This window comes from Carassius gibelio, chromosome A3 (assembly GCF_023724105.1).
Source record: "Carassius gibelio isolate Cgi1373 ecotype wild population from Czech Republic chromosome A3, carGib1.2-hapl.c, whole genome shotgun sequence".
Classification (NCBI taxonomy): domain Eukaryota; kingdom Metazoa; phylum Chordata; class Actinopteri; order Cypriniformes; family Cyprinidae; genus Carassius; species Carassius gibelio.
The window spans coordinates 11266370-11280165 of record NC_068373.1 but is presented as its reverse complement, the minus strand read 5'-3'; the positions used below and the strand labels follow the sequence as shown (position 1 = coordinate 11280165).

Here is a 13796-nt window from a genome sequence, read left to right as displayed (position 1 = left end):
CCGCACTTTGAACTTGAGTGCCAAAGAATTTATCTAAACTTCTCATTGGCCCATAAGCACATGATGGCTCTTCTAGCCATAAATGGTTGATTTGTAGTTTTTAACATAATATTCCTTATTTTAAAAAAGGCTTTTAATTTCATACCTCATGTGAGTGTCATTTATGTTTATAGACTGTTATCCCTTCTTCACAGAGATTTTGCATTGATGCATAATCCAAAATGATCCCTACACTTTGTATAAAAAAAAATAAATAAATAAAAAGGTGTTAAGGCTCATACACACGTTCTTACAAGTGATTAGCGTGCTCAATATAATAATAATTTCTTCATCATTGGCTGTCCAAAATAGCAGCTGTGGAGAAGTGACTAGGGAGTTTTGTGTGTCATCTGGATTTTGGGGTCTCAACACAAGCAACAACATGAGAAATGTCTTTCCTGGTCTGGGGGGCATCAGCTGAGAAAATCACCCAATCATAATTAAACACTGCAAACTGATTCACCGGCTGACCAGTATAGTGTGTGTATGTGTGTGTGTGTGTGTGTGTGTGAGTGCAGGATGAATTGGCCCAGGGGTCTGTAACCAAACACCAGTAAAGTAGGAGAACTTTTGCTCTTGTTTTGGAGAGAGGAGGTAATTGACAGGTATATTTTCTTATACGCTGCATTTCAACCACAAGACAAGTGAAATTCAATTCAAAATTGAAGGAAGCATGAAGTGCCAAGAGAAACTGTTAGGTTTGACAGCGTTTAAATTGGTTTTCCCAAAGCTTATTTCAGACCATGCTGTTTTGACCTCACATGACAAATAGTGTTGCCACATTTGAGATCAAATCTTGGAGATTTGTCTTTCATCACTTTCTTTACGCAACTCAAGAAGAATTATTTGAAGCTCTTGAAACCTAGCAGCCATTCGAGCATGCTAGTATTTGTTCTGTGCTCTCGCCTGCAGTCTTGCTTATGTTGAATGTCCTGTATAGTTATCTATGTGGAAATTTTGGCATAATCTCATTGTAATAATTTAAAATGAGCATCCTGCATCATCGGCTGGTTTTTCGAGTATCAGACAGGAAAGCCCGTCACCAAGGCAACGAGTCACCACAAAGGCAAGCATGCCAGGTGTTGCTCTTTAACATTTGTGTCTTTGAAGCTTCCGCACCTTTTATGGGGTCTGTTTTCTGCCTTTTTTGCTGCACTTGGCCATGCACACATTGTTTCTCTGCTTGCCATATGATCGTAGCCAGGATGTTTGTTGGGTCCAGGTTGGATAAAGCCCCCCAATGAGCTTTATTGTATATTTTTGTAAGGACCTATCCATAATATTTTTTTTGTTTGTTTGTTTTATTATTATTATTTTTTATTCCTTTTCAATGTTTCAGTAAATTGTAATAATCAAAAAGGAGTCTTGCACAACAAAGGTTTACTTTTTGAATTAAAACACAGATGAAAAATTCTGGTATTCATTAAATTATTATTGTTTTTACTTTAAGAAGTACATTTTACTCTACAATCTGTCATAATTTATTCAAGTTAAACCAAACCTTTCTTTTAGTAGTGAATACCATTTGGAATTTCATAAATCAAATTTTCTGTGTTGACTAATACACAATGTTTGTGGAGTTTGTCAAAAATGGTAGAGTCTGCAAATGTACAGTAAGGTGAGGTCTGTGAAACAGAAGGACAGCCCTGTGGTGAATAGATGGAGTTTAGTCCCTCAGTTTTTGCTCTCCAGACCAGGGTCACTTTAATTATGCGAGAAGCAGCAGATGTAGGGCAGCTTAGTGTGGTGTGCAGCTGTAGAAACCCACGGTGATTTAAACCAATTGAAATGTCTTGCCTCGTTTACCATTGTGCTTCGTAGTTGATGTAATGTTAATTTTACTTTCAAGTACCATGCTTTGCCTTCTATGTCTTACTTCACTCACACAGCCGGGCATTAGGCTATTTTTAAACTTCTCGGTTTTGGGGGTGTAATCATCAAAATGACTTTTTGATGCCTAAAAGCTACAGTCATCAGCCTTATCAGGATCCTCGATTATGTCTATCTTAGCCAGCCAGAATAAATGCTGAAAATATAATGGTTTGATACCAGACATCTTTTCCAGTAGACTGTGTTTGCTATGGTCTGTTGTTGGGAAAAGTTACTCACTCCCAAATCACCCTGATCCTGAACTCCCGGGGAGCCCCTGAGGACTGTCTTCAGACTCTTCTTTTTTCATTTCTCTCATGCATTCCTGTGGGTATGATTTAATTAACCTATTTGTCAGTGGTACTCCGTTCTTACTGATATCAGCGATGTAGCTGCAAAGTGACTGAGGAAGTCTGGGTCATCAAATGTCAGGGCCAGCCTGCAGGATCTATGTTTGTTTTGGCTCACTGCCATGCCATTGTCTTCTATCAGTTTATCCCAGCGTTCAGGCCAGCATTGGTTAGTTTGTTCCATGGAGACCAGGCACAAAGGAGTTTTCATTAAGAAAACATCTGGGTTATTTTGTCCCTAGATCATACCCAGGACACTTCCGGAGACCATTTGTTTATATTAGTCAGGGAGATATAAAAACTCTTACGTTTGTGTGTTGTAGTGTTTGATAAAGCTCAACTCATTGACTTCCCCTTTGCTTTTTGGTTTGGCTATTGTTATTGGTCTTCGTGTTAGATAATTAATTGTTGTTTTTAGGGCATCTTGTATGTAAAGCTAGACATTTGGTTTTCATATTCTGGATCCAACTATAACATTTGCTTCAGGAACACAGAAGCACGCTGAACTGACCTTAATTGCCACTATAATTCAAGGAAATCATTCATAGATGAACATATAATGACATAATAGGTTCCAGCCTCATTTGCTATAGGTTAATCGTCATCAATAATATGACGTTTTGCAGAAAGATCATCTGAAAAATGTCTAATTGTAATATGGAAGGTTATGTTTTTATGTTTGATCGGTGTATAAAAACTTGAAAATTCTGTCACCATTTGCTCACCCTCATCCAAACCTGTCTGACTTTCATTCTCCCGTGGAACACAAAAGAAGATATTTTGGCCTGTTTTTCCACACAAAGCTATTTGGACTATAGTACACAAGTTATTTGGGGCATATCATACACCTTATTTTGGAGCTTGACAGCCTATAATCACTCAAAATATCTCAATATATTCAAAGGAGTGGTGAGATATTTTACTCAAAAACTCTAATTTTGTTTGAAAAAAAGAAAGTCATATTGGGTTGGAACAACATGAGGGTGGGTAAATAACTAATAATGGGTGGATTATTTCTTTAAACAAAAGTTCAGTGTTGACTAAAGGTGACCAGACCACTTGTTCACAAGGGAACGAGTGTGAATACAATCGCCTTCAACTGAAGCCACATCATTTGCCTTGTATATTTGCCTAACGAGTCAGGTTTGTACACCTTATAAATTCAACAACCTGTTTAACTTTCCCTATTGGCTCATGAACACCATCCAGCAGTTCCCACACTTCCTCCCTGTTAAATGGAAAGTTAGTATTCTGTTGCTGTTCCCTTCTTGAGTGCACTTCACCATAAATATACTTTAGTCCTCTTATTGACATAGTGTCCGACATAACCGACATAAATCCAGTTAATCCAGATAATGTCCTTCCACAGACACTAGTCAAGCTACCTACAAGTATTTGTTTACTTAGTTAGCATGTGCTGTTTGTTTTGAGAAGCACCTCTTGACTGGATAAACAGCTGGGACAAGTAAACACAAGCATGTGACTTGAAATACCCTAACTACTAATTCTAAACCTGTTGAACAGGCTTTTTATTTCTTTTTATTGTCAGAGAAAGTAGATTAAGATAACAATTCTTGGCAAATATCATGAGATATGAGATCTGGAAACAGTGTTTCCAGAGCAGTATTTTGACCATAGACATTATGTGTAGACCTTATATCTCATTTAGCATCTGTGAGGGGAAACAAGCTTCCTTTGATAATGTTGGAGATTTAGCTGTGTCTTTGTAAAGACCAGGCCTACTGTACAGTCACCTTCATTGGAAGTGGAGACTGTAGCTCTTTGATTTGATATGATGGCTCCATGACTCGGTTTCTTCACCTTGATTGCACACACCGTCTCCTTCTCGATGTGGTGTTAAGTTGAATGCGCCTCTGCAAGCTCCTAGCGCGTTACGCTAGTAGCGTGTGTTGCAGCGGCTGTAGGTTAACTGCTGGATCCGTCTCTGATCTGACAGGCTTTCGCTGAGAGAAACCAACCACCCAAAGAAGCTTTGTTCAGAGTGAAGTCTAATATATGTTACACACAGAGCTCCAGCTGCTGACAAGAGAGCTTGTCTACTCTGACTTTATACTAAGAGCTTGGGGAATCATTTGAAATTATATATGAAAATAAAAATAAAAGGATGTTTGGAACATATATGCAGGACCTGTATTGGCATTTATGGTACTTTTAAATAAAATAGATAGCCTTCTACTAAATTTAAATATTATACATTATGTTTTACACCATTATGCACAATTTTATTAAAACAATATAATATATAATTCTATGACTCAAATATAGTTAGTTAGCCTACTTGTATGTTTATAATTAACAGTCTGTTAGGGCAATATGAAATGGCATCACTGCCCAAATGATGTCTTTATTTTGCGTCACTACTAGCAGATGGCTTGTGATTTCAAATATCTGTTAGGCAGACATGCATTAGATCTCACGCTTGCTTATTTTGCCGATGTTGTGCCTCTATATTTGCTGACTCGCATGATTCAGGCTGTTGATCAAAAAAGGCTGACGTTTAAGTGATGATGAAAAATTTGTTGCCGCTGTTTTAGTGCTCTTTTGTTCTTTGTTTTGACCACAGCTCCACAATCAGCCACTGAAACCAGAAGTTAAGCAAGCAGAGGAGAAAGTAGAAGTGGAGGCTTTTCAAACATGTGTGCTGTAAATCTGCACTGGTCTGTTGTGTCAGACAGTCTGAGTCATTGTTGTGGCAGATGTCAGTCCAGTAACCTTTGACCCCTTTGCTTGAGGCCACAGTAGCTGCCCTGTCTAGGAGGGCTGGAGATAGGCTATTAAACGACAGGCTCTGTTTTGCATTTGAAAGTGTCGACATGTTTCAATTAAGATGTGGATGTTGTTAGTCTTTGTCTTTGCTTTTCTGCCTACTGAATCTAACATTGTTCACCTCTCTCAAACTATGAAAATGTGTGAAACCAGTGTCTGTAAATCCATTTCTGTCATTAGTGGAAATTGAGGGTGTTCTTTTAATATGCAGCTCATTAATTCAAGTTTTTTTTCCCATATTCATTAGTGCTAATATACCATCACCACCTGGACCAGCTGGGGACATCAGTGAGTGAGGATGTGTGGGAGTGTCTTTGTTTGTGCAAATACTTGCAGAATGTTTGGCTGTTTTAATCCAAACCTTAACTCGATTCTACACCCCTCTCCCTGCCCTCTCTGGGCTCTTTTCACATTAGTTGTCTCTGAATTTGCCTACATTCAGAGTATGTGATGCATTGGACAAAAAATTCCTGCTCAAGTAACACAATGCATTTTTAAGTATGCATGTGTGTTATCGCTCCATTTTATGTTTTTGATCAAATCAAGATCTGTACTCTGTATTTGATCAAATACAGTAAAAAAAACTATTTAATTTAATTGTTTTATATTTTTTAAATGTTATTATTTCCTGTGATCAAAGCTGAGTTTTCAGCATCATTACTCCAGTCTTCAGTGTCACATGATCCTTCAGAAATCATTTTAATATGCTGATTTTTCTTATTATCATCAGTGTTGAAAACAGCTGTTCTGCTTAATATTTTTTTTTAAACTGTGATGCAAAAATGTGAGTTATATAAAGTATATATACGTTTTACTAAAAAATATGAATGACCCCAACATTTTTTTTAGTAGTACTACTGTACATATACCATATTGCCGTTATCATGTGATCTACAGTGTCAGAAGTGTTAATATTTTCCACCATTTTTGAATATGACTCCTACTAATTTGACTTCTTCTAAAGTATGTGCAGTTCAGAATCTTAATGGAAGCAGTAAATTATCCAGGTGTTTTGCCTATTGTTTATGAACACAGTATATATTTTAACATACTACTTATTTAAGTGCTTTACATTCTGTTTAGCAGGGAAGTAGGCACTAGGCATATTTAGTTTACTAGTTTAAAAAGAGCTCTTGAAATGGGAAGATTGAAATGGCACTAACAACCATGTTTACATGCATAATGTGACATTTAAAAAGAGGATATTCAAGAAAATATGCTTTATTTCCTGTGGAATAATATGTGCTGATGCATTGTTCAGAGCAGGAGCGTGAAATAGGTAAAATTTTATTTCATGTTCACGTTCACAGTGGGGTCACATTAGGAAAATTTCAGTGAAATTTCACTTGCAAAAACTGGTTCATTGTCTGTTGTCAGTAGCAGCCAAGCAGCTTTCTGTTGGTCCGTTGTGAAATCTGCGTGAGTAAACCTTTCAGCCTTGCACAAAATTCCTGATCATGTGGATTCTAATTGAATTGACCAGATTTTTCCCACGAAATTTCACTGTAAATGTGACCACAGCTTAAGACAAAAAAGACTCAAAATGTGTTCCAGTTCCAGTCATTGCTTTATGAAACCAAGAAAGAAGAATTGTAATGTTTTGCGCTGTGATCCTGAGCTTCAGACATGACCTTCACGCACTCCCAGAAGGCAGTGTCATGACTACTGTCCTCTGTATTCGATGCATCCTGAAATAAGACCCCTTTGACCTCTGCTGTGATGGCCTGTTCCTTCTCAGAAAATGCCCACGCAGAAACAAGTCCTTTTGGGTGGAAGGAACATAAGGAAGGCTGCAGCACCTTCTGTTCTGTGCAAAAAACATGGATTCTTTCTAAAGAGCCAAGAGTGTGAAAAATATCTCTCTACTGTACAACATCTGTTTCCTCTGAAGATAATCTGGGGCTTACATGATCCTCAAACGGACAGCTGTTTCACTGAGAGAGTACAAAAGACTGCTTTCTTCTAGAAGTCTCCTTAGGGAACTGTCCAGGCGAGGTGCCCTGTGTCATGTTTGTGTAAAACAATGCTAGGTACGCTAACAGAGCCATCACTATTGTGTTAACAACACCACCATGTAGGATCAGTCTGGCTTTGAATAACTTTTTTAGGCTCAGTTGAATGGATTATCATCACTATGAAGCTATGATGTTAGCATACCATGTGTACAGCAGCACCTGAGGCCTGGATTTAAGTTTTGGCATCAAGCAGTTTGACGGATAATATAGGACTCAAATGTGATGCCTCGAGCCAAGCAAGTGATTTGCAAACAAGTAGGACACATTCCTGGAACAACATCCTTCCTTTGACCTCAAAGAGCATTCCTGTCTAACATGCATTAGTTTTGCATAGTAATGTAAGGTAATTATATATAATGGATATTGTCTAATCATAAGCCTACCAGTTACACCAGAGGGTGTTATTAATTAGTGTTTATATATTATTATAGGTTTTATGATTATTTTGCATTTAATTTAATAATTTTAGTTTAAATTAATTAAATTTAAATAATTTAAGTTTTAGTTAAAATTTTCCACTGAGGTTTTATTCCATGTGCAGCTTGTTCTGGATGAGCACTGACAGTATAATTAGCAAATCAAAAGCTTGCATCCTGAGAAGCCTTGGACAAATGAGTGGAATCTGATTCATGCAGATAGTGGAAATATTTTTAATATCACCTTTTAATTTCCTCCAGTCTTTTTATAGTGTTTGTCCAATGATACCCTAATGGCTCACGGCAACATATCTCTTTCTACTGCAACCAGTTTTGCTGACGTCAGTTTTTCTGGCTCCTATTTTAAACAGTGCTCTAGAGATTCATCAACTCTTAACTGTTATTTATGTTATTCATAACCATAAATGTTCTGGTCATGCTCACAGCCAGCCAAAAAAGATATAGTAAACAAGTGGGCGCGTCCTCCACTCTGCTCATGTTTAATTCCTCAGTTAGTCTGTGACCCCGCCCCTTCCTGCAGTGCTCAAGCAGCATGTGCTGTTTATTATGCCGCTGAATGAAGAGCCAGCTCCAGCGTGTCCTCATTCTGTCTCCTTCGTTGGGAGAGCGACCAATCAGCCTCCTCGCCTTCAAATCTCCAGATTTGCACGAGTAATCCTTGATTTGACATTACTTAGATGACTAGCATGCTTCTCTCCTCACGGTTTGTGCAAATTCTCCATGCAGGTGGAGAAGCAGAGAGAGTGATAATGGAAGGATGGATGGATGGATAGATAACACCCAGTGCTTCACTGGAGTCTTGGACCCCCCCCCCCCCCACCCCCCCCGAGGAGCCGGTGGATTCCAGCACTACGCTGGATTATTAATGAGTGTCTAGCTGAGAGAGAAACCCCAACCCCAAGAGCGCACACATACTGATAAAAAAGAGGGAGTGGTTGAGAAAAACAAGCACAGGAAACAAGATAAAGAGAAAGAATTGCAATGAAAGAGTGTATCGTAATGGGATTGAGATAAATGAAGTGACTGAATGTGCTACTAGGGTGAGGAAAAAGTAAAACACATATGCATTGTGAACACGTACAAGTGTTTAGCATGCATTGACTGGTCCACAACACCCAGCAGGCAGGTGAGATGGCAGCCAGTATGGAAATCAACTTGTGATTTATCATTGTGTTTGTGCGTGTTTTAGGGTGTGTCGTTGTGCCGGGACTGAGGGGGGTGGGGGGTGGAGAGTAAAATGTGAAATGTGGCTGTGCAGTTGAACGATGTTTACTTTAGCTTCAATAAAAGGTTTGGACTGCCTTTGTTAGCATGCACAAAAGACCTCATGGGTTGAACTGAAACGTTTATGAGTTCTCACTGTTTCCCATCTTCTTCACTCATGATGTCACGTCATGTTTAGATTCTCGTCATGGATTAACACTTGCGAATTTGATCCTCTAGTTGATTTCTGCCAGGCACAATCCATCAGCGGATCACAACCTACAGGGCCTGTGACACGTAATCCTTGGTACTTCAGTCAAAAACAGCTCTTTATTCTGCATTTTAACAGCTAAGAACTTAATGCTGCATCTTAAGGACACAATGCTTGTTCTGAGATGTTCGAAAAGCATTTCATTTGAAATATATAAACAAATTTGAAACGATAAATTTGCTTAACAAATTTGCCAACTTAGAAGGTCTACATTTTTTACTACTATTATTTACTGTTTACTAATATTTTAATATATTTTACAGGTAAAATAATCAAGACTTCATTTAATTTTTTTCATGTTTTTAATGCTTTAAAGACAGAACAAAAATCTAAACTTTATATAACGCTGCTGGGATGCCATAATTTTGTAGATCATGTAAAAATAGACTATTGAGTAGATGAGTTTTAATTTTTGTCTGTAGTTCCATTTAGTGGGTATTACTGATGTATTTTGAGTCATATCATAAAACATGAAAATATGTCTTGAGCTTGTGTTAATTACAGACATTATTTTGGGCATTCAACCAAAATGTATTTGCATTTAACAATTCAAATGTGTCTCCATTGGAGTATGCAACACTCACTTTTCAGAATCTAATCAGCAACTGACGGATAAAATGTATTTTTCTCGTTCAATAGCCATTTCATCCAAAAGCATGCCACAAAGTGGGTCAGAACTTGTCTTTCTTGCATAAAGAAAAAAAATCTAGAAAATGAAGTTGTCGGTATAGAGGCTTATCGCTGCAAGGATCTTCCCTGAAGAAGCAGTGTGGAGAAAACGACACAAGGCACTTAAACCAGAAGAGCCTGACCAGTGGAAACAAATGATGGACTGAATCCTTCTTGGCAGCTTCAAACCAGATGTACATAAACCGTTCTGAGTCAGCTTGATGTTTGGGGTCTTTCAAAGAGTAACAGCTGAGAGCTATTTATCAGTGTTTCCTTAAAGTACCTCATTGTTAGTCATCAGTTCGTTGGTCGCCGTTGTTACACTTGTGTTAGCTAGAAATGGCTAATAAAACTTTTGAAACTTAAGCGTCTTTGTCAGGCATGGGATTTTGTTGTTACGTTCCCCCTTATTGTTTGCATGGCTGTTTTACAGAATTTTTCTTCCAGAACTATATTATAGCTCACTCGCTGGCACATCATAAATAGTTTGCGCTATTGTCTTTGAGTTCTCTGGTTGGCTAGTTTCATATGATCTAGTTTCTTTGTAATTTTGGGCACCGTTTCAGCTGTTGCTAAGAACTTGAGCTCGAATTAAGCTATTATTTTATGAAGATCTATTATTTTATACGCTTTGCTCACTTGTTTGTCTTTTTAATGTCAACATGAAGTGACATTTGGATCCAATTTTACTTCCGCATTGTGTCATATTTCTTAGTGAAACAGGATGTTCAATACTAGGAATGTGTATTAGGGAAGTAAAAGGATGACATTTATCTTGCTGTCAAATAAAGCTGCATGCAATCCTCTATGCTAATTCACTGATGATGATGATGATGATATAATTTTCAAACGTTAAACCATCAGCTTTTATTTTGGCTAAAAAACACGGAGCCCTTTTGCTGACAATACCAAGTTTATAACGCTTTTCATTACAGGTTTTCGAAGCTGGTTGGTGCATGTTGTGTTCTCAAATGCTCATTATAAGTAACTTAAACTCAGAGCACATGCAGAGATGAGTTTGTGTGGAGCAGCGTGAACTGAAGCACTCTGAGACACAGAAAACAAAGGCTCATGAGCTACTCGCATGTAAAAGAACACAATGCCGTGCTTTGTTCTGAAACATGCGGCTCATAGATTAATTTAATTTAATCGTAGCATTTTTAATTTAAGCCATATTATTATTTGGGTTTTGTCTGATTAATCGTGCAGCACTAACGACGATCGTAATTCCAGATTATGAACACACAGAATCACAATTTAATGTAATCAAATTTGTACTGCAGCATTAGGGTGAGAGGAAATCAAACAGAAAGGAATGGACGCTAAAAGGAGAAATACAGAGAGAATAGGAAAGAAGGGCAGAAGAGAGCGTGTTCAAGGCACTGTTGTAAACAGCCACCTTCAGGCACTCACACACATTGTTCTGATAAAGCTCAACTGTGACGCATAGAGTGTGTGTGTGTACATGTTTGTGTGTGTGACCATTTATAAACTACGTTCCAAACCTGGATATTCTTATGCAGGCTTGCTAGCATTAGCCCTGGAGGCTGATAACATCTGGAGTGGCTCAAATCACCACCGTCTTCCCCCCACTTCAGACTCCAGGAGTGGAATTCCTCCTTCTGCAACGGGGGGAACATTTAACATCTAATACCACTCGAGAATCACAGCAGAGCGGAGCATGATAGCAAACCCCATTTCGGCTCCAGAGAGCCCCTTTTGAAGTGGAAATTGTGTCCCTATGAGTTGTACACCACCATGGAGTGGTCAAAAGAAGTCAATGACCATTTCCTCATCCTCCATGGTATTGTCATTTCTGGGTCCTTTTGAAGTGACTAATGCTTTTCGGTCTACAAATAACAGCATGAGAAAACATGAAAGATGCCATCTTCACACAACGCTTTTATAGGGCACCAGACTGCCACTAAAATGGTCACAAATGGTTTTTGAGACTACGATTTTCATTGCTGGTCAACATTTTTCAATTGCATGTGAGATAATGTCACATTTTCGAGCAATTATGAGTCAGTGTCAAAGTTTTTCAAAGTTATTTGTCCATTGTGTTATTTTCTTTTGACCAGGATATGATTAAGTAGTTAACTGATAAAATTATTTGTAAAATGATTATATTCTATTATTATACATTTTAAAAGTTTGAAGGGTTTTGTTAAAAAATAAAGTAAAAGTAGTATTATTTTGAATAGTATTATTTTAAAATAGTATTGTTTTAAAATAACAGCTTTATATTTGTATATCTTTGAAAATATCAATTAATTATCATTTAATTGGCATTTATACAGTTATTTTCAGTAGACATTAATACAGTAATTATCAGCAGGCATTAATAGTTATTTTCAGTAGCCATTAATACAGTAATTTTTAAGCAGGCATTAATACAGTAATTATCAGCAGGCATTAATACAGTAATTATCAGCAGGCATTAATACAGTGGGTACAGTGGGCTTTTCAGTCCTTGGTAGTGCAACTGAAGCAAACAGTCAACTATGGGTGGCATGTCACTGTTAAAAGATCAAAGGGAAACCATTCCTACTGTAAAGTATGGAGGTGATAGTGGTCATTATGGGAATTAAAAGGTTTACCTCCAAACATGAGAGTGAGCCAAAGCTCACAAAACTGAGAACACAGTGGTTGAAGGAGAAAAAGGTGAATGTCCTTGCATGGCCTCCTCAGAGCCCAGACTTAAACCCCTCTGAAAATCTGTGCAATGACTTAAAGACTGCAGTACACAAATAGTCACCATTAAATTTAACTGAACTTGAGCAGTTCTGCAAAGAAGAGTTGCACGGAGTAAATACAGCTGGACAAAGCAAAAACTGTCTGTCTTCATTTCAGGCTACAAAGCAACAAAATTCGATTATTTTAAAGGGTTGTTTCTTTTCTACACCCACTGTACATTCTTAAGTGTCATGTGATCCTTCAGAAATCACTGTAATAAAATATGGTGCTCAAGAAACATTTCTTATTATCAACTGTGAAAACATTTATGCTGCTCAGTATTTTTGTGGAAACCATGACATTTTTGTGAATCGAAAGCTCAAAAGAACTTACTGCCTCTTTTGATAAATTGAATACACCTAATTTATTACAGCAACAAAGTGTCAAAAAAAAGAGCTACATTTCTTACTATGTAATTTTCTGAATAAATGTATCTCTTTGACCCTGACCCTGTGACGTTTCTCCATTGTAGGTGTTTAATTTGAATAACTATTGGCTTACATCCACCTCTGCTGAAACTCAAATTGGAATTGTGTGAGAAGAGAGATAGAGGTGTTGATGATCTGATGGCTGACAGCCTCTCCTTTCCCTAAAAACCTTTATTTCTGTAAGGAAGGGAAGAGAAATGTCTTTTTTCATATCGTTCTCTATCTTTTCTCTCTCACTTTCTCTCCCAGTTGGTGAGATTTGTCCTTGTGAGGGCACAGTGCTCTCCACAGTTCAGCACACTGTGCTGGCTAAAAATACCCTTCACCCCATGGCTCAGCATCCACTGCCCAGTGTGGGCCAGAGAAAAGAACGAAGAAGGGAAACAGGCACCGAGGGGGTTGAGTGAACTCAAGCTCTTTCTTTGAGTTCCTGTGGAGATTCTTCCTCCCCCAGGTATGACGTCGAATATGGGGCTATTTTTGATGGAGATGTGTCATACTGAGAACCTACCAATACATGATGTAGGTGTTAATAACTCCAGTCTAACATTGTGTACTAGCCCGGTGTGACGCAGCAACGTTCTAGCCTCGAGTAACTTCTCTGCCTACACTCGATATGAAAATCATGTGTGTGTGAAGGGACAGAACCAGTCATCTGAGCCAGTCAAATTTGACATTTGGGATTTCTCTGAGGATGGGCACCTGGCGTGATGTAACAGAATTAGATGCCAAACTACTGACAAAATGCCATGTCCCTTGTGATTAAGATATCATTACAATAATTTCATCCCTAAACCTTTTCAAATGTTGAATTTTGAGTAGATGTAGATCCATGATCGGTTTTATGTTCAAATGCCAAAACAAAGATTTTGATTTTAATCAAAACCAACTTTGCATAGATAGATATAATGGAAACAACAATAAGAATAAAAATAATAATCATCATTTGTACGAAACTGAAAAAAAAAAAAAAAAACTGCATAAATATAGTG

At 37.8% G+C, this 13796-nt stretch overlaps 1 protein-coding gene across 2 annotated transcripts in view; it reads left to right on the top strand.

The window, feature by feature from the left end:
* The window catches only part of LOC127946545 (protein TANC2), a 133007-nt gene that overhangs the window by 1155 nt on the left and 118056 nt on the right, over positions 1 to 13796 (top strand). The gene's annotated exons all lie outside the window — the stretch shown is intronic.